This window comes from Gopherus flavomarginatus, unplaced genomic scaffold (genome assembly GCF_025201925.1).
Source record: "Gopherus flavomarginatus isolate rGopFla2 unplaced genomic scaffold, rGopFla2.mat.asm mat_scaffold_37_arrow_ctg1, whole genome shotgun sequence".
Lineage (NCBI taxonomy): Eukaryota > Metazoa > Chordata > Testudines > Testudinidae > Gopherus > Gopherus flavomarginatus.
The window spans coordinates 3509349-3529709 of NW_026115070.1; the positions used below are offsets into that span (position 1 = coordinate 3509349).

A 20361-nucleotide genomic window follows, 5' to 3' on the forward strand; every position below is an offset into this window, starting at 1 on the left:
AGATTCCCTTTATGAATATTAGATACATCTGGAAAGGAAAAGTCAGTTTCTATTTTCATGGCTCAGAAGTGGAAATCCTCCTGTCCTGTATCTGAAGCTGTCCAGGTCCAGTAGAGCCTCCCCTTCCTTACTTACCATTTTACCTTCTGGTGGGATCCACATACCTCCCTTGCCCAGCTTCAGATAGAGAGGGGCCCTGTCCAGTTAGTCCACCCAGTTCCATCTTTGGGGGCTGCCAGGCGAGGTCACACCAGCATCCCTAAGCCTGTCTGGGGAAGTCTTCTGAGGGTGCTACCTGGGCCAAAGCCTTCTACTCCTTGGTCACACCTCTTCCCTACTCACAGGTGGCACCCCCTTCTAGCAGCCAGCCAGCCCCCCAGCCCCAGCAAGCTGCAGCACATGGAGTCTCACAGCTTCCCCCCTCCCTTTCCTGTTGATAGCAGCCAAGGGAATGCTGGGAAATGTTCCTTCTCTGCTCTAAGGCAGGGAGCTGGTCAAGGAACTACAGCTCCCAGGGCCCTATGGGGTCTCAGCTCCCCTACTGAATCCAGGCTGCTCTGAGGCTCCCTTTCTGCAGAGGGGAGGAAGTTACTGTTACAGGTCCCTTCAGAGCTTGGGCCTAGCACTATGGCACCATGTCAAATCCAGTACTGCTCCCAACTCTATCCAGCTCTGCTGCTGGCAGGATCCCTTCCCATTCTTTTTGTTTCCTGTCTCCCCTCCAAGGAGAAACTCTGCATTGTTCCTGTGTGGGGAATTGAACCCAGGCTGTCTGGGTGAAAGCCAAGAATCCTAACCACTAGACCACATGGGACTTCCATAACACGTTTACATGTTCATATTCAATAACACAATTAAACGTAGCCATTCAAAGTAGCCATTTAAAAGAAGCCATTCAAAAAACTTCAAAAACAGACTTCAAAGAGAAATTGCAGAGTTACAACTGATCTGCAAACTTAACACCATTAATTTGAGCTTGAAGAGGGACTGGGGGTGACTGGCTCACTACAAAAGCAATTTTCCCTCTCTTGGTATTGACACCTCCCTGTCAATTACTTGGAGAGAGCCACATCCACCCTGACTGAATTAGCCTTCAACACTGGTTCTCCCCTTGTATGGTAACTCCCTTTACATCATGTTCCAATATATATTTATGCCTCTATCTGCAATTTTCACTCCATGCATCTGAAGAAGAGGGCTTTTTACCCACTGAATGCTTGTGTCCAAATAAATCTGTTAGTTCTTAAGGTGTCACCGGACTCCTCGTTGTTTTTGTGAAATAAAAGCAAAATGCACTCTAAGCTGATCTTAACCCTTTCAATGCCCTTACAAACTTAGATGCTTCTCACCACAGGCCAGGCTGGTGGCTTTTCAGCCAGGCTCTCCCCTTTCGTCAGCGCTTCAGTTGCTTGGTGTGGGGGTGTCTGTAGATGTAGGTGGACGAGAGAGACAAAGCATGGCAAATGTCTCTGCTTTTATCATGTCCTTTCTTCCCTCTTGGCTTTGCTCCCCCTTCAGAGTCAGGTGAGCATCACTGCGTCTCTCCAAGCAAGTCTGAGCAATTCCCCTGGGGTGTCCTCTTGCAGGTAAGTGATTGCACTGTAGCTCCCTTGCTGAACAATGGCTGTTGATGGGTTGTTTGACACCCTGTCCGGGTGTTGGTTACTTTCCTTGCTGTTGTCACTGGGGAGCTAATATTTGGCTGACTCCCCCACCTTACAGCATAGTGATAACCACACTGCACAATTCTCATAACTTCATATGCATGAATGGTAAACATCTATGGGTAGAGAAATGACTTTCAGCAGATCATATCCTTTCCCCTGATACCTTACAAGGCATGCTCTGTATATAAGATCACGATTATATGAAAATGAGGAATATGGGGGTTACAGCACACTCCCCCAAAGGTACAGAATGTCACACTGAGATTCTATTTTCATTTGTTATGTAACAGCATTAAAGAGATCCAGTGACTGACCAATGGCATTTTCAAGTGCTAAAATGGCAAGCGCTGTTGGTCTCTCATTGGCCATCAGCGACTGAAGATACGGTTTAATGAGCCAGAGCTTCAAGGCGAGGGTGGCTCTGTCCACTGCCTTCCGTTGCGCTGCTGGGCACCAAGTCCCTGGCGGTCAATATGTGAAGCTGGGAGAAGAGAGTGGGGTGGCAAGCGGTGGTAGAACTTTTGCCACCAGGGTCTAGCTGTCTAACTTCCTCTTCGTACTGCTGGGCCCCCGTTGCCTTCAGGTAACACAGGAACTAAGGCAGGAATAGGGTGAGGAAGCAAGTAAAGCCGAGCAAGGAAGGCAAAAGTTAATCTTATCTTCATGGGCAGCTCGCAATGACGTCCTTTTTCTGTGCCACAGCTGACAACAACATCCCAGACAGAAAAGTAACAGGCCAAAAAGAAACCTAGCAGCTGCTGAAACAGTTCAGCTGGGAGCGTGCTAGACTAACAGGCTCTTCTATCCTCCTTTATGCACGGGCGGGATGTTTTCTGAGAGTGCAGCAGTTCCTTTAACTGCCACGAGTCCCTCATTTCAGGCTATGCAGCAGGAAAAGACAGCATGGGCTTCTGCACCGAGTTGGCCCACCTGACCTTTCATTCTTCTCTTGCTCTTTGTCAGCAAGGAGAAGAAAAAGAAGCTCTCCCTCAAGCTGGAGTCACACGGGCGAGGTAAGGACGACTTCCTGAGTGCTGGCTCCAGTCCTCTGCCCTGCCAGCTGACCTATCGAGGGGCTACCACCACATTCTCTAGATTTGTCCATCAGTCTGTGCCAGAGTGAGCAACAACCCAGTAGGTGGAGTTTCTGTAGTGTAGTGGTTATCACATTTGCCTAACACGCAAAAGGTCCCTGGTTCAAAACCAGGCAGAAACATGCTGGCTTCCTTTTCCCAGATCCCCTTGTTATTCAGAAAGGGCACTCCTCCTATTGGCCTGTCCCTGGGATAACTCCAACCCCTGCATGACAGAGGATGCTGACAGCAGTGGAGAAAGCACCTTGGTGTCAGGCTGGAGAACCTAGAGTAGTTAGGCCAGTCACCATTTGGAGGCTTGTGGCTTGGCCACCTCTGCTGTTGGAGGTTGGCCTATAGAGGCTCTCACTTCCTGCTGGGCTCCTTTGCGTGACTGGCCAAAGGAGGAAGTGAGGCAGGAATGGGGCAATAGAGGAAAGTTGAGCTGAGGAAGGCAGGGAAGAAGCTGTGCGGCTAAGTGGGGTTAGTAGAGCACCACCCTTCATTCTGCAAAGCCTGGGGAGGTGTGGTTGGCTGCTGGGAGGTAGAATCCTGTGCCTGCCTCTTGGCTTCCCAGGAGTGGCTACTTGCAGCCCAGGAGAAGAAGGGAGGTTCTGGGTGAAAGGAAAACAAGCAAAGCTGAGTCCAAGTGGAGAATGGCGGCTCCTTTATGGCCAACCTGGGGGCATGACTGATGGTTTTAGAGGTGGAGGCTGGGCTGGCTGTGAGCAACTGGGATCCAGGAAACCCCCACCTGCCCTTCTGAGGGCTGAACCCATGGAGGTGCGGTTGGCTGCTGAGAGACAGACCCCTGTGGCTGCCTGTTGGCATCCCAGGGATGGCTACTTGCAGCCCAGGAGAAGCGGGGTTCTGGGGGGAAGGAAAAGCAGCAATGGTGAGGCTGAGTGGGCTCCTTTCTGGCCGAGATGGTGGACTGTGGTGAGTCTGGGAGTTGCCTGTAAGCCATAAGTGGACGTAGTGCAGTGAAAACTGCTGCTCCATTCTGGCCGACCTGGGGGCGCCATGGATGACTTGGGAGTGGGGGCAGGGCGCTGGCTGTGAGCAAATGGGATCCAGGAAGCCCCAGCCTGCCCCTCCAGGGGCCGAGTCTTCTTCTCTCCTGCCATGGGGAGCCCGACCTTAAGCCTGCCCAGCATGTGCAGCAGCTCGAGCATTAAGCCTTCCTGTGTGCATAACTGAACTATGCCCTAGTGTAATAAGGTGTAAAGTTTAGATTGTGAATTTATCTTTAATTTCCATGGTAATTTACTTTGATCTTTTATTCCTACCACTTATAATCCTTAAAACTCCATCTTTCTGTAGTTAATAAATCTGTTTTATGCTCTACTTAAACTGGTATATTTTGCTTGAAGTTCTTGGGAAATCTCAGCTCCATTACAAGGCTGGTTCATGTACTATTCACAGTGAGGGAGGGGTGGACCCTGTGTAATAAACTCACACTGATCAGGCTTCTGATTAAGGCAAGATGGTATGATCCAGGGGTGCAAGGCTGCAGAGCTGTAGGGGGGGCGACTTTCTATCATTAGTGTTATGAGTGGCTGCAGAAGCATTCATGTAATTCAGTTGGCTGTGTCCCTACCTACGGATGTCTGTGTAAGTGCAATATCTGCCAGAGATTCACAGCTTGTCTCAGCATCACATGTGTGAGAGGGAGCCCAGGTGGTGGGACAAAGGGCTCAGGGGTCCCACTGTTCAGTTGCATCCCATAGATCCCATCACAGACTTTCAACAACCACAGCGGGTGCTCACTGAGACAGAGAGAGAGATGCCACAATAGTGATATCCAGTGCCAGCAGACATCAAACTATCAGTAATTCTGTGAACAGAGAAGACCCTGCTAGTGGAAAATGGCTTGTGAGGTATCATTAGAAAACGCATAACCTACTGAATATTATCCTCCTGTTAAAATGTGTAGTAACACTGTATGTAAAATTGTGAGATTTTACAGTATGATATTACTGAAAAAGTTACAGTTCTGGGGAACACCCACAGACCAGTTCCTCAGAGACAGCAAGGCAAACAGCTGGTCAAACAGCCATTCTCCTGCAGGGGGAAGGTGTGAAGACATTAAGGGCTGGTCTACACTACGGGGGGAAATCGATCTTAGATACGCAAATTCAGCTACGTGAATAACGTAACTGAAGTCGAATATCTAAGATCGGATTACTCACCCATCCTCACCGCGCGGGATCGATGTCCGCGGCTCCCCCTGTCAAATCAGCAACTCCGTTGGGGTTGGTGTTGTTCCGGAATCGATATAAGCGCGCTCGGGGATCGATATATGGCGTCTAGATGAGACGCCATATATCGATCCCCGAGCAATCGATTTTAACCCGCCGATACGGTGGGTAGTCTAGATGTAGCCTTACATTCCATCACAGGGACCTATTGAGGCTGTTGTGGAAAACGACCACAGGATTAATATTTGAATCAGCTCAGCCTGAGGCTCTTTTCTTGGTTACAAGCACGCAGGGGGCGACAGCTATTGGAATACTGTTCCTGAGCTAAAAATCACACAAGCCTTTTACAGCTTAAAACCACAAACAATGACACATACGTTGCACGTTAATTTCCTTATTTGGAATATACTGCAAAATATGATGCAGGTCAAAAGCAAGCTGAACAATCAGTTTTCCATATTTGGCCTTTCCTGTTATTTTTATTACACCTGGTGATATGGGAGCAAGACTCTCCATGTCTCAAGAAATGTCACTACCAACCTAGGCCATTTTCACATGCTGGGGTGCAATCCAGATCGGCGAGGAGTTGTGTCATCTGTAATCCTGGGTGAGATTCAGTGTTCTGCTGCTGGAGCTCCCCTGTCTGGATACTCCCAGCCAGCGTTCAAGGACGCACTGAGTGTCTGTATGATAAGTAACCCTGGACTGGCAGCTCTGACTCCAGCCGCCTGCTTGTTACACCCCAAGCACATTCTGGTTTGGGTAGAGAAGGCTCAGGGTTTGAGAGAAGGCTGGGGGTAGGAAGCTTCTGTTCATTATGCTGGACCTAACCCCAGTTTTACTTGAGTAAAGAGATATTTGACATTGTGTGATGCTGCTCCTGTGCTCTGTTCCCAAAGTGTTCTGCAGCAGAGGAGGGTCTCTAGTAGTATGTATGTTACTGGCCTATTGGGGTGATGCTGAAACAGGACAGGGTACAGATGGCATTGTGGGGGTGGCATGAACCTTCACTCTTCATTTCCCCTTCCAAGAACAGAAGGGACAGGAATCCTTACCCAGCAAGACCATCGTCTCATAGTTCCCCTGCATGACATCTCTGTAGAGGGCTCTCTGAGTGGGGTCCAGCAGAGTCCCCTCTTCCCTGGAGAAATACACAGCCACTTCCTCGAAGGTCACCGGCCCCTGAAAGAGCAGGAGTCCAATACTCAGTACCTGCTGACCCACTCACAACCCCACTATTCACGGAACAGCAGCACCAGGGAAATGGAAGCTCCGGGAGGCACATGTTAACAGAGTCCCACCCCACCTTGCTTACAGCAGCCAGGAGGCATCAGAGGGTAGAAAGAGAGAACCTTTGTGTCTCCCATCTGACAGACAGAAGCAGGGTCTTCACATTTATCACATAGCTACTAGCCAGAGCTTAATATAGGAGATGGGGCTGTCTCTGGACCCTGATAGTGGCTCCCTGGTAGGAATCCAAGCACTCTCCAAATAAAATATATGGAAGAAAGGGGAAGTCAATCATAAAGAATAGAAGTTAGAAGGTCAGAATTGTAGTGCCCATTAACAAAGGTTTAGAGAAAATAGAGCCTATCAAACTAACGGGATATCCTTATTGGATGAGATCAAAAGTTTGGTTGCAGCTAATAGTATTGATGTAATATACCTAAACTTCCGTAAGGGACATGACTTGATTAGCACAATATTTTTACTAAAAAAAACTAGAATGATACAAAATAAACACGGCATACATTAAATAGATTAAAAACTCTGATAGTAAATGGGGAACCATGATCGAGTGGATTTCTTTCTAGCAGGTTCCTGCAGGGATTGGTTCTTGGCCCTGTGCTATTTAACATTCTTATCCATGACTTAGAAGAGAGTACAAAATCATCACTGATAAAGTTTACAGTTGCCACAAAGATTGGGGTTGGTGGTAATTAATGAAATGTCAGTAGATTCAGGCTCCATCGCTGAGAGTCTGGGAAGTTGTCCCAGCCCTGGCTGGAGGGTTATTTCCTGTTCCACAAAGAGGGGAAGTTCCATTCCCAACTCCTGTGCCTTGAAATTAGGACCTATCTGACACTACACCCCCATATTCATCATAGTGGTATGATTATAATATGATTAGGACATAATTATGATCTATTTTGTAGAAGATGCATCATGTGTGGTGTCACTGGAAAAGTTCTGATTTGCTGAATATGATTATCCTATTTGTGTGCACATATCATGTTCGTATCTGAAGTTATGGATATTGACTCTGTATCTGTATTTCAAATGTGCTTACTCTGGGTAACACCCACAATGAGCCTTTCAGGTACAACAATGAAGAAGCCAGACAGTGCTGATGGCTCAACAAAGACAATGGACTGTGGAAGAGCTTAGCCTTCCTGTGAATGTTTCAGCCAGCCTATGAGTCATGGCTACTATGACTCAGCAGGGCCTGTGACCAGACCACATGACACTAAACTCCATTTTAGTACCTGTATTTTTCCACAAACTGAACTAGGAACTGAGTTTGGAACAAAAGGTTCCCACCATATGGAAAAGCTACATAAGGTGGGGTGTGACATCATCTCTTGGCCTCATTCTCCACACAAGAGAACTTCTGGAAACACCTGAGAAACAAAAACGGATGTGGGGGAAGTGCTGCTCCCAGGATCAAGAGATTTCTAGCTTGTGTATGGAAACTTGGGGGACTGCTTGTACCATCAGTCAGGGTGAGAAATTGCTAATTCAAATTCTATCCATCTAGTATGTTAGGCTTAGTCTGAGTTTTGGTTATTTGCTAAATAATCTGCTTTGATCTGTTTGTTATCACTTATAATCACTTAATCTATCTTTCTGCAGTTAATAAACTTGTTTGATGCTTTATCTTAACCAGCGTATTTTGAGTGAAGTGTCTGGGGAAAATCTCAGCTTGTTGTGCACATCTGTCCCATATCGAGGGGAAGGGGAACTACATTAATGAGCTTGTATTATAGAGATCCCTGTGCACTATAAGATGGTATCATTCTGGATTTATACTACAGCAAGTGTGCAAGGTTGGGGAGTGGGAAATTGGCTCTTGTCTTCTATCTGTCCTTGAGTGGCTTAGGTAACGCACTCAGGTAGCTTAGTTGGCTGCATGGCGCCACCTGCTGTTGTGTTGGGTGATAACAGGCCCTGGAGAGGCTGGCGAAATCTCCAGCAAAGCAGTGTGAGAAGGGCCAGCCCAGCGTGAGGGTTAGAGGACACAGCAGTTCCCAGAAGCTCCACAAACTGCCTCCTGGGGGTGACAACCCATCACGCCCTACACTACACAAGTCTCAGCAGGTTTGTCACATGCTGTCCCCTCCCTTTCTCCACCCGAGATATTTCCTGCTTCCCACCACTTCTAGCAATTCCCACCCTCTTATGCATTTACTGCTCCTCAACCTCCAAGCAGAGCCCGCCACCCTGATAATCTCTTACCTGAGCCAGCTCCATTGCAGCCATTTCCTTGCCCCTGGGAGGACGAGATGATCTGCAGCGAAACATGGATGTTATTCTCTGGCCTGCCGGGGTGAAAAGGGCAAGGTGTGAGAATTCAGACTAGGCTTTTGTCCATTCCACAAGCCGATTCCCCCCAGCTTTTCCCCTGCTAATGCACATTCTAGGTTCTAGCACACTGTGAAGCACAGAGTGACCTTATTCCAGTACAGGCCTAGCCCCCTCCCACCAGGGTGTAACCCTCTGACACATGGGGAAACCCTCCCATTAACAGTCTCTCTCTTACACGTATCAAGTTTGCGGACAACACCAAGCTGGGAGGGGTTGTAAGTGCTTTGGAGGATTGGATTAAAATTCAAAATGATCTGGACAAACGGGAGAAATGATCTGAAGTAAATAGGATCAAATTCAGTAGAGACAAGTGCAAAGTACTCCACGTTGGAAGGAACAATCGGAGGCCAGAGAAGAGCAGAAACAAAGGAGTCACTTTGGGGGATTCTCCCTGTCATTGTCCCCAAGGCAGCTGTCTCAGGTTTACAAAGGTGTTTCATGTTCCAGCCTTTGTACAGTCTCTCCTGGGAGTGCCCCTTTCATGGACTGGGCCTAGTTTTAGTTTTTGGTAGTTAACAAGCTTGGTTTATTGTTCATCTAACCAGTATGTGTGGATTGAAGTGTGTTGGAAACTCTGTTTGGGATAACAAGCTGGTGCATGTCATTTTCCGCTGATGAAATGACAGACTTCATATGAGCTTGGGTCGTTCAGTAGCGTGCTGGACAGTGCAAGATGCACATTTCTGGGGGAAAGTTGGGCACTTGAGAATTTGCTGGTTTTCTCCTGAGGTGTAATTCATGAGTGGCTGTCTAGCAGCACTCAATACTGTGTAGCTGGGAGTGAGTTACATGCTGGAGACTGTGTGTTAATTGGCCAAGAGGGGCTGTTCTCGCGGGAAAACAATGGAAAAGGCACCCCATGCTGGAGGACTGAGGTACAGCTATTTAACAGTCCAGATTGTACTCTGGGTAACATCACAGACACTCATTATGACAGAGCCTCTTACAACACAGAGAAAGTAAATCCATGTCCCAGAAATCGAAGACTCCAGACAGAGGGCAAGTGTCCCTGGCACTGCTTCTTGCTGACAGAGAGGTTCAGAGACAGTGCGAGAATCCTGGGGAAGCTGGGAACAGGAAGCATGGGCTGGCGGGGTTCGGTGGAGAAAGGGAACAGGAAGGGCAGGGATATTACTGAATCCAGGATCTTAGCAGTACTAGATGACAGGATAGCACATAGTGCAGCCCATTGGAAAACACAATCCCAACTATACATACAAAATGATGGGGTCTAAATTAGTTGTTTCCACTCAAGAGAGTGATCTTGGAGTCACTGTGGATAGTTCTCTGAAAACATCCACTCAATGTGCAGCAGCAGTGAAAAAAAGTGAACAATGTAGGAAATAATTAAGAAAGTGATAGATATGACAGAATATCTCATAGATCATATTTGTAAAAACAGCAAATAAATCCATGATACACCCACATCTTGAATACTGCATGCACATGTCACCCCATCTCAAAAATAGAAATATTGGAATTGGAAAAGGTTCAGAAAAGGGCAACAAAAATGATTAGGGGTATGGGACAGTTATGCCAGACCTAACCCCCAGTTTCACTTGAGCAAACAGGAGATATTTGACACTGTGCAATACGGCTCCTGTGCTCTGTTCCCAAAGTGTTCTGCAGCAGAGGAGGGTCTCTGGTATTATGTGTGTCACTGGCCTATTGGGGTGATGCTGAAACAGGACAGGGTACAGATGGCATTGTGGGGGTGGCGTGAACCTTCACTCTTCATTTCCCCTTCCAAGAACAGAAGGGACAGGAACCCTTACCCAGCGAGGTCACAGTCTCATAGTTCTCCTGCATGACATCCCAGTAGAGGGCTCTCTGAGTGGGGTCCAGCAGAGCCCACTCTTCCCTGGTGAAATACATAGCCATCTCCTTGAAGGTCACCAGCCCCTGAAAGAGTAAGAGTCCAACACTAAGGACTTGCTGCCCCACTCACAGCCCCACTATTTGTGGCAGAGAAGAGTGAATCAAATGGAAGCTCTGGGTGGATCATAGTCAGGAGAGTCCCACCTCGACCTGGCTCAGAGTATCCAGCAAATGCCAGGGTGAGGGGATGAAGAGAGAGCCCCTTATCTCTCCCAGCATATCCATCACCCCCCTACTAGCCACTGACTGATACAGGAGATGGAGCCCCTAGCAGGGTCCAGGGAGAGCTCGCTGGTAGGATGCCCAACACCCTCCTCATTGTGAGGAGTGGGATATGAAGGGAGAGGCAGCTCCAATAAGCCTGACTCATGGGTGTCCCCTTTATATCTCACAGCAGCTGATGGTTAATGAGGTCAGGCTCCAGCACTAGGAGTCTGGTCAGTTTGACTAGCTCCATGTAGGTGGGTTATTTTCTCTCTTCACAAATTAGGGCATTTCCACCTCCAAACCTCCTGGGTCTGTTCCTAGAATCTAGGCCACTTAGTAAATAACTCCCAGCAGGTCTGCCACACCCTGGCCTCCTCCTTTCCCCACACTGTGAATTTCCTGCCCCGCTCCAACCTCCAAACCAGACTCTGCAAACCTTCCCACCTCTGGTGTATTTGCTCTCCCTTTCCTCCAGCAGGAACCCACCAGCAACCCCCCGATAATCTCTACCTGGACTGACTCCACTGCAGCCATTTCTCTTCCCTGTCCCACGCCAGGCTGGGATGAGCTGGAGCAAAACATTCTGCAGCCTGTCTGGGGGAGAAGGGCAGTTGTGGGCGTTTCAGAACCGGTTTTAGTTAATTTCACATCACAATTCCCCCAGGCCCTTTCCCTGCAGACAGACACCCTAGATTCTGTCATGCTGGGAAATGCTCAATCTGTTTATTACAATTTAGACCTGGCCCCTCCTGCCAGGCTAAGTCCACAGACACATTTTTAACCTCCCTTCTCTCTCCCCTCACCCCTTCTCTGAACACAAGGCTAGAAAAGAGCAGAACCAAAGGAGTCACTGTGGGGGATTCCCTCAGACACTGACCCCACGGCAGCCACACCCCAGCAGGGGGAATATGGAGTCAGGAACTGGCTTTTGCTCTGTCTGATCCTTGTTTTGTTCACTGGAAAGTGGTTCTGCCCCAGGATGCAGCAATACATGTGTCTGGGTGGACTAGAGAGCTGGAAATCTCTCCCCCACATTCATTTCTCCCACTGCCCCTTTCAGTCTCTCCTTCCCCTGTCCTCTCTCCCTGCCCCTCTGGCTGGGACAGTCCCATTCCTGGGGGCTTTGCTCTCCCATGGCTGGATTTCCTCCTGGCAACCGCTAATGGGAGGAGAAATGAGGTGGTGTTGTTTGTGCAGAGTCACTTTCTTGCCAGACCCTAGGACATTCCCTGAGGTCTTTCAGTTACCTGGAGACTCTGGCTCAGAATTTAGTAGTAACAGGGCCCAGGACTGCCCTAGGGGGCTAGGACCAGCTGCAGAAAGTCATCCCCTGGGCCGGGCAGAGAAGAAGCTTTAATTAAGGTCACTTCCCAGCACAGAGCCCCCCTGGGGGAGCAGCAGCTGCCAAGCCTGGTCTCCCAGATCACAATGGAGGCTGCAGCATCTGACCCAGGAAGCTGAACCCCAATATCCTGAGCAGAGAGGGACGGAGTGTATGAGCAGCTTCCCTCCTTTAGCTCTCTGGGGAGAGCAGCTAATGGGAGCCCCTCCTCACAGGGAGAATGGCTGATCTCATTTGACCCACTGTCCATCTGGAATCACTCCTTGTCTTTCCATACAGTGACTCTGGATTAACAACGGTCTCAATGACACCGGATTTCAGAAAGAATGAGTTCAGAACGCTGTGGAAAAGACCATCGTGTGGCAGTGCTGACTCCCTTCCCACCTCCCTCACCCCCGCAGATCTAGGACAAGGACTGGGGGCAAAAATTTTCCAAACGGAACCGAAAGTTCCTGCAGTTTTCAAAAGAGGAGAAAAGTAAATTCTGTGAATTCACACTAACAGTGTTTGCTAAGTGGACAGAAAGTTATCACAGTGACAGGGCACGTGACTGGGGAATGGACTTGGTGACCTGGTGACTAGGAGCCAGGACTCTGGTACAAGTTGACCAGAGAGAAGGATCATGGTTAGCAGCAGCCCCCAGACACCCCCTAGTACCCAGAGCCCAGACCCCCCAGCCAGGGGCCCCAGACACCCCCCAGCCAGGATCCCATCAGATATTCCCTGGGACGCAGCCCCCAGAGTCCCTGGCCAGGGACCCCAGATACCCCTCAAAGCCCCACCGGCCAGAGAACCCCCACCACACCATGATTGCCAGGTTGGGAATCCCAAAGGGTTCCCCCCACCAAGAGCCCCCAGCAGCCAGGGACCCCCTCAAGGGACCCCCCCCCACTGGGAACTCAGTCCCTCACTGCCTGCCTAGGAACTTCCCCACCCTCCAGAACGATCTACCCTGACATTTGCCTGGGACCCCCTCCTCTGCCCAGTGTGACCCCCTGATGCTTTACAGTGCGACCCATCACTCTGCTTCCCTGGCATGCCCTCACCTAGTGCCAGGGATCCCCTCCCCCAGCTCTGTGCACTGGGCATGGCAACAAAACCAGGAACCAGCGGGGGAAGCACAGACAGAGCCCCTGGCACAGAACCAGGCTCCCTCTAACCCTCTGTCCCGCCTCCCCAAGAGACACCCACCCCCACTGTTCTGCAGCCACCAGGCCCCCAGCGATACCCACCTCCAGGACCCATAGCCTCAGGGATGGGCACATCAGAACCACCACCCCCGAAAACCCCAAACCTCCACAACCCACCAACCTGACTAGGGTACCCCCTGCCCAGCCACCCAGAGGCCTCCCCCTACCACAATGCCCCTTCAGCTGCAATCTCCCCACACAGACACCTTCCCTGCCCCTGCAAGTGTTACCTCACAGAGTGTGAGAAGTGGCAAGAAAGTTAACACCACCTCCTGCTGGCCAGTCACACAGGCAGAGGGAGCCTGGGGAGTGCTTCTTTAACAGGAGAATGGAAGGCCTGGAGGGCAAGAAAGATCCACGGGCTGTCACTAGCAAATAATGGCCACCATGGATCCACCCCAGAGGCGGCTGCATCTTAGCACATTGGGAAACAACCCATCATATTCAATTAGAAATAACACAACTAGAGAGAAGTGGGGCAAATGTTTGGGGTATTTTATATCAATCTTTGACACACGCAGAGAGAACCCTGTCACAAACGACATTTGATAACATGAGAGAAAACCACCAAGATCGGAGGGGATTTGATGTTGCTATTAAATAACTAGTGGAAAAGGGGGACTGTTGGACTGGATTTTATATGACTGTCCAATACATAAACAGAATGTGATGGTCCCCCCCGGCCACGGGGCAACCATTCACGTGAGCAGCTCAGAGCCCTTTGAGGAGCTGATTTAAGGGCGGGGTGGGGAGCTGGAAGGCTCCCTGGACAATGGAAGGGGGCCGCAGGGGAATTGGGAAATGGGGTCTGGGCAGTCTCCATGGGGGATGTGCTCCTCCCTTCCCTTCCCTGCCCTGGCAGAGAACGGGAACCTCATCCCATCCCACTCCAGTGGGAGCCATGTTCTGGGGAATGACCCAGGGCAACAATTTCCCACCCAAACAAGGACAAATCGCTGCAGATAAAATGGGTGGGAAAATCCACCCCCCATCGGAGAGATTTTAAATTGACATTTGAGAAGTATGGAGAGAAAAGGGAAAATCAGAGGCAATTAGAGAGCTGATCTTTGGGGTGGGGGAGGAGAATCTCCCTGGATTTTATAGCCACGTGTGATAATGAGAGAGAAAAGGGGAAATCTTGAGAGAATGTGTGTGTGGGAGGAAGTGGCAAAAACTGGGACAGGATCCAGTTAACTCACCTCCCTCCCACCCCGGGAATGTCCTGGCTGCACAGAGACAGATCTACACCCCCACCCCAGTGACCTCCCCCACCTGCAACTCCGGCTTCTCCTCCCCCCTCGACACCTCCGCCCTCACACCAAAGGGGGGGGCTCTGCCAGCGCCTCCCCCTGAGCTCAACTCCTGCTCCTCCCCCCAGCCCGGATTGTGCCCTTTAGCCCCCCACGAACCCTGCCTCCAGCTGCCTGACCCCCCCCCGCCCATCAATTTCCTGCTCTGCGCCCGCCCCTCCCACGCTCCCTGTCACTTCCCCGCCCCGCTCCAGCCCCGCCCCCAGCGCCCGGCGGAACGTTACCGCTAGTCCGGGCAGGGGGAAGGGCAGCGGCTTCAGCAGCTGTTACTGGGCATGCGCAGTGCCCGGGAGTAGCACATTGCTATGGGGAGGGATTTAATACACCGCCCCCCCCCCGCCTGGCCCGGGGTCCGCCCCTCCCCCCGACACGACGGCCGGGCCCCGGCCCCCCCATCCCAGCGGGGGGCGGCGGATCCTCCTGCAGCTCCACTGGGGCCGAGGCGCGTTCAAGGCTTCTCCCAGGCTCCCTGGGGCAGAGTCACTTTCCTGCCCCCCAGCGCCTCTCATTCCCCAGGGGCTCCACGTCACAATGTCCCACCGCCCTTCCCCCGCCTGCAGCTCCGGCTTCTCCCCTCCCGCCCCCTCCAGCCACACCAAGGGGAACCCCCGGGCCCCAGTCTCTGTCCCCACCTGGATCCCAGCAGGGCTGGGGGCAGATCCTGGCTGCAGCTGAGAACAGCGGCTCGGGCAGCTCCAGCGCTGCTGGCAGCACGTGGAGAACCAGGAAGCAGCTGTTCAGCCCGGGCTCAGCGTCACAATGTGCCAGAGCCCCGCCCCCAGGAGCTGCCCCGCCCCCGGGCTGTGCCAGAGCCCCGCCCCCAGGAGCTGCTCCGCCCCCGATCTGTGCTGGAGCCCCGCCCCGAGGAGCTGCCCTGCCCCTGAGCTGAGCCAGAGCCCCGCCCCCAGGAGCTGCCCGCACCTGGGATGTGTCAGAGCCCCGCCCCCTGGAATTTCCCCATGTTGGGTCTCTGAGCTTTGTTCTCCTGCCGCCTTCTTCCCAGCACCCCCTGCTCCCTTCCTGTGTCTGCAAACACCCCCCTCCCCCGGGCCCGGCTGCAGTGCTCGCTGAGGCTGACTCCAGTGGCTGAAGTTGCCTCCATCTCTGCTTCACCTGGAGGGGGAGAGACAAAGAGAGGAGATGGTCCCAGGGTGTGAAACCAGAGTCAGGGGGCAAGGAAAGAAGGACTGTTTGGAAAGGTGGGTTTTTTGTGGGGTGGGGGGTGAGCCAGAGGGATTCAGAAGAAGTTGGGCAGCAGAGGCTCAGGGAAATTGAGGGGAACCTCCTGGGTGTCTCAGTGTTGCCCAGGGTTTGTACAGCACCTTGCATAATATGGGGTCTGATCTCAGTCATGGTCTGTGCAGCACCTGGGAGCCCTGATGTCTGTTTCCTGATCACAGGCTCTGGGAATGGAGAGAGGGAAACCTCAGCACCTGAAGGTTAATGCAGCCCTGTGTGCAACCCCAGCTAGGGTGATCCGACAGCAAATGTGAAAAATTGGGATGGGGGTGGGGTTAATAGGCACCTATATAAGAAAAAGACCCAAAAATCGGGACATCTAGTCATGCTAGTCCCTGCTGTTCTCATAAGGGGTCGGCTTAGAGAGGGTTTGGCTACACTTGCAGCTGTCCAGCGCTGGGAGTTAAAGCTGTCTTCCTACAGCTGTTTAGGGAAAGCGCTGCAGTGTGGACACACTGACAGCTACCAGCACTCTGTCATGGCCACATTTGCAGCGCTGTTGGGAGTGGTGCATTATGGGCAGCTATCCCAGCATTCAAGTGGCTGCAATGTGCTTTTCAAAAGAGGAGGGTGGGGTGGAGTGTGACACGGAGCGTGGGGGAGACAGAGCGAGTGGATTTTTGGAGCTGACACTGTGTCAGCTCCCTGCCTGGCAAGTTCAAGCCTCCTCCCCCACCCCTCTCTCATTCACTAAATGCAAATAGCCGCCTTTGTTTTTTTTCTCACAGACCAGATAAGCCGCTGATCCAAAACAGACCCCCCCCCCCGTGCCCACCCGGCTGCTTCTCTCCTCAAGCAAACACCAGCTGTGGGTGTTCCAAAGGGATCCCCCTGCCTCTGCTCATTCACTGCAAACAGTAACTGTGTTTGGTTTTTAGATAAGCAGCTCCGGGAGCCTTGAGCTCACAGCAAAGCAAACAGAGGCATCACACCAAAACAAAGAGCGTTATCTCTACTTAAAAGCATTATGGGAAGGTTCCGGAGGTCAGTGACAGCGTAGTAAGATTAATCACTGTTTACACTGGCACCCCAGCGCTGCATCACCAGCTCTGTTCTCTTTATTCCTCTCGTCGAGGTGGAGCACATGCAGCACTGTAGCCAGGGAGATACAGCGCTGTATGTGCCTTGCCAGTGTGGACGGGGAGTAAGTTACAGCGCTGTAAAGCCACCACCTGCACTGTAACTTTCCAGTGTAGCCAAGGCCTGAGTTGTAGTAATAATAGCAGCCAAGAATCCGGTGGCACCTTATAGACTAACAGACGTATTGGAGCATGAGCTGTCGTGGGTGAATACCCACTTAGTCAGATGCAACAATAGTCCCATATGGGCTAGTGGTCAGGATTCCTGGTTTTCACCCAGGTGGCCTGGGTTCAACTTCTGGTGTGGGAAGAGTGCAGAGCTTTTGCCCAGAGTGGAGGCAGGAAATGAAAGGAACAGGAAGGGATCCTGCCAGCAGTGGAGTTAGACAGTGTAGGGAGGGGACCCCAGAAGTGGGGGTGGGGCAGTGGTTTGGGGGGAGATGAGGGAAGGATCCCAGCAGTGCGGGAAGTTGACAACCTGGAGAGCACAGGCCTGGAATGGGGACCTGGAAGAGTGAATGTGTCCCTCTAAACCCATCAACTGCAGACTAGGCAGGCTTGGAAGGATTGTGTATTTGTTAGTAAATGTCAATTTCTGTGTAAACACACAACCCAATGGCAAAATATTTCCATCAATAATCATCAAAATTGACAGATGGGCAAAGTAAGAAACATGCTGCTTGAGAACTTATCATGTTGTAGGAGCAGCAGTGATCTGTATGCTCTGTATAACCTGTATGCTCAAAAGGTCTGTTAAACTCCCCCAGCTTGTGTCCTTTCCCGCTTTGAATGCCTGTGAAGTGGCTTTCCCACTCTCCTTTGTACCTCCAGTGAATGCCCTTCACCCGGCCCATCTGGCCAGTGGTTCGCTGTGTTACATTCTATTGCACCTCAGGGAGACTGATCTTCATCGCACCGTCCATCGCTGCGCTGTGGGACACTTACCTTAAAGGATCCTGACATCTCCACTGCCAGGCCTGTCCTGGGAGCGTGAGTATGAGTGTGACACCCTCTCCCATCCCTTCTTTTGAGCTTAGCTATCAAGCTAATAAATGTGCTGCTTTCTGCCAAACTCGGGGGGGGAGGGACATTATTAGTCCTCTCTAAGCTTACTAACTGACCCAATTTTGGGTAACACAAGCAACATTGTTTGATCTGTTATTGTACCAAAGGGGGAGATGGTTGTCTATAAAGGAGGGTGAAGACTAAATGCCTCTGATGAGAATGGGATTTGAACCCATGCAGGCAGAGCATAATGGGGTAGCAGTCCATCACCTTAACCACTCGGTCACCTCATCTGAGCTGTCAAAAAACGGACAGGAGGAGAAATCTAAGGCCGGCAGAGATAGGGACACTAAGGAGTTTTTAAATACTAAGCGAAAGCAGGGTCTGAATGAGCTCCCCTCTCTCACCTAGTGAGGAGCTGGGGAAAGACTTCAGGAACAGACCGTGTTTGCATAGACACACCTACTCTGCCTAGCTATGCAGCATGATGGTGCCGCTTCCCCAAAATGACCAGTTTGGGATGGTCTTGGGTTACAAATGACTTTAGGATTGAGTGGAATGAAATGTTATTCTCCTTCCTGTATGAGTGAATGGCAGCAGAACATACCTAGTCCGTCCTGATGGAGGGGTAGTTGAGTGAGGAATAGCTTTTATTGGACTGCAGAGAAGTGATTGAGGACGTCACCCTAAACCAGTGGTCCCCAAACATTTCACATTGTGCCCTCTTAGCCATGGCTGTGGCCCCTCGGAAGCCACGGTCAAGAACCGGGGCTGGGAGGAGTGGGGCTGTTGCTTGCTGGGGTGAGGGGTGCGGACAGGGGTAAAGGGGTCGACGCCGGGCTGGGAGCCAGAGTCTCAGGCTGAGGGTGGGGTTGGGGAAGAGCTGTGGCAGAGTGGTGCTCCCTCCCTGCCCTCTATGTGGGCTGGCTCAGGTCCTGAGGTGCCCCCATGAATGTTCCTCTGTGTCCCCCTAGGAGTCGCACCCCACATTATGGGGACCACTGAACCCTACTCGCTAAGCCGGGGCTAGTGATGCCAAACCCCCGGGAAAGGGAGAACAAGTGTGGGGGCCCCAGCACCAGAACCATACCCCTACCTTCTGTCTGTGGCTCTACCCCCTTCCACCTATGGCCCCATCCACTGTCACTTCTGTTCCACCCCTTCCCCGACCAGCCCCACCCTATCACTCCTTTACCCCTGCCCCGCTGTGGCCCTGAGACCAGAGAAGCTCTGTGCCCCTGCTGCAGCCCCCGGGCTGTAGCAGGGAGTGGGAGCTCCTCCAGCCCTGGGGCTGACATAGGGGAGACTTCTCCAGGGGGACCTAACTTGGCCAGGGCCCCTGATCATGGGCCCCACTGTCCCCTTGGCAGTGCAAGGTTTGGGGAGGCTGAGCCCCCTTGTCATAAACAGATAGCTAAGGGTTAATGTTCTTTTACCTATAAAGGGGTAACACCAGTAACCTAAAACACCTGACCAGAGGACCAATCAGGAAACAAGACTTTTTCAAATCTGGGTGGAGGGAAGTTTGTGTGTGAGTTCTTTGTTCTTTGTCTTGTGTCTGTGGCGTCTCGGCTATGAGAGTGATTTTTCTATCTCCTGCCTTTCTAATCTTCTGTTTCCAAGTTGTAAGTACAAAGATAATAAGACAATAAGTTTATATTGGTTTTTTTTGTATTTACATGTGTGTAGTTGCTGGAATGTTTAAATTGTATTCTTTTTGGATAAGGCTGTTTATTCATTTTTTTCTTTTAAGCAAATAACCCTGTATTTGTCACCTTAATACAGAGAGACCATTTTTATGTCCTTTTCTTTCTTTTTATATAAAGCTTTCTTTTTAAGACCTGTTGGATTTTTTCTTTAGTGGGGACTCCAGGGAATTGAGTCTGCAGCTCACCAGGGAATTGGTGGGAGGAAGAAGTCAGGGGGAAAATCTCGTTGTGATAGATTTACTAGCCTGACTTTGCATACCCTCTGGGTAAGGAGGAAGAGAGATTAGCTATCTTGGTACTTCTATTTCCAGGACTGGAAACAGGGAGGGGGGAGTCCCTCTGTTTAGATTCACGGAGCTTGCTTCTGTATATCTCTCCAGGAACCCAGGGAGGGAACACCTGGAGGGGAGGAGGGGGAAGGGAAATGGTTTATTCCCCTTTGTTGTGAGACTCAAGGCATCTGAGTCTGGGGGTCCGCCGGGGAAGGTTTTGGGGAGACCACAGTGAGCCAGGCACTGTATAAATCCCTGGCTGGTGGCAGCTTTACCAGGTCCAAGCTGGTAACTAAGCTTGGAGGTTTTCATGCTAACACCCATATTTTGGACGCTAAGGTCCAAATCTGGAAAAAAATGTTATGACACCCCTCCCCCCTGAGCCTCCATTACGAGCCGCCTAGGCTACCACTGCTCAGTGTGTGGACAGTCTCTGTGTTTTCTGCTGCTCGTTCTGGGGAGCCTGGCCGGCCTTAGGGGTGGTGCCCCCCGATAGCCGCCCAGGGCTCCAGGGGTCAAAGGGCACCGTGTGGCAGTGCAAAGGTGCTCACTGCTCTCCCCTGCCCCAATGCTCCTCCATGGGTCCATAGAGGTTTGAGGGGAG

The 20361-nt window shown here is 51.2% G+C and overlaps 1 non-coding gene across 1 annotated transcript; it reads left to right on the forward strand.

Annotated features, from left to right (window-relative positions):
* The first annotated feature begins 2810 nt into the window (after positions 1–2810).
* TRNAV-AAC (transfer RNA valine (anticodon AAC)) lies at positions 2811–2883 on the forward strand. Its single transcript has one exon. It is a non-coding gene; the product is annotated as a tRNA-Val (tRNA).
* Positions 2884–20361: the final 17478 nt, after the last annotated feature.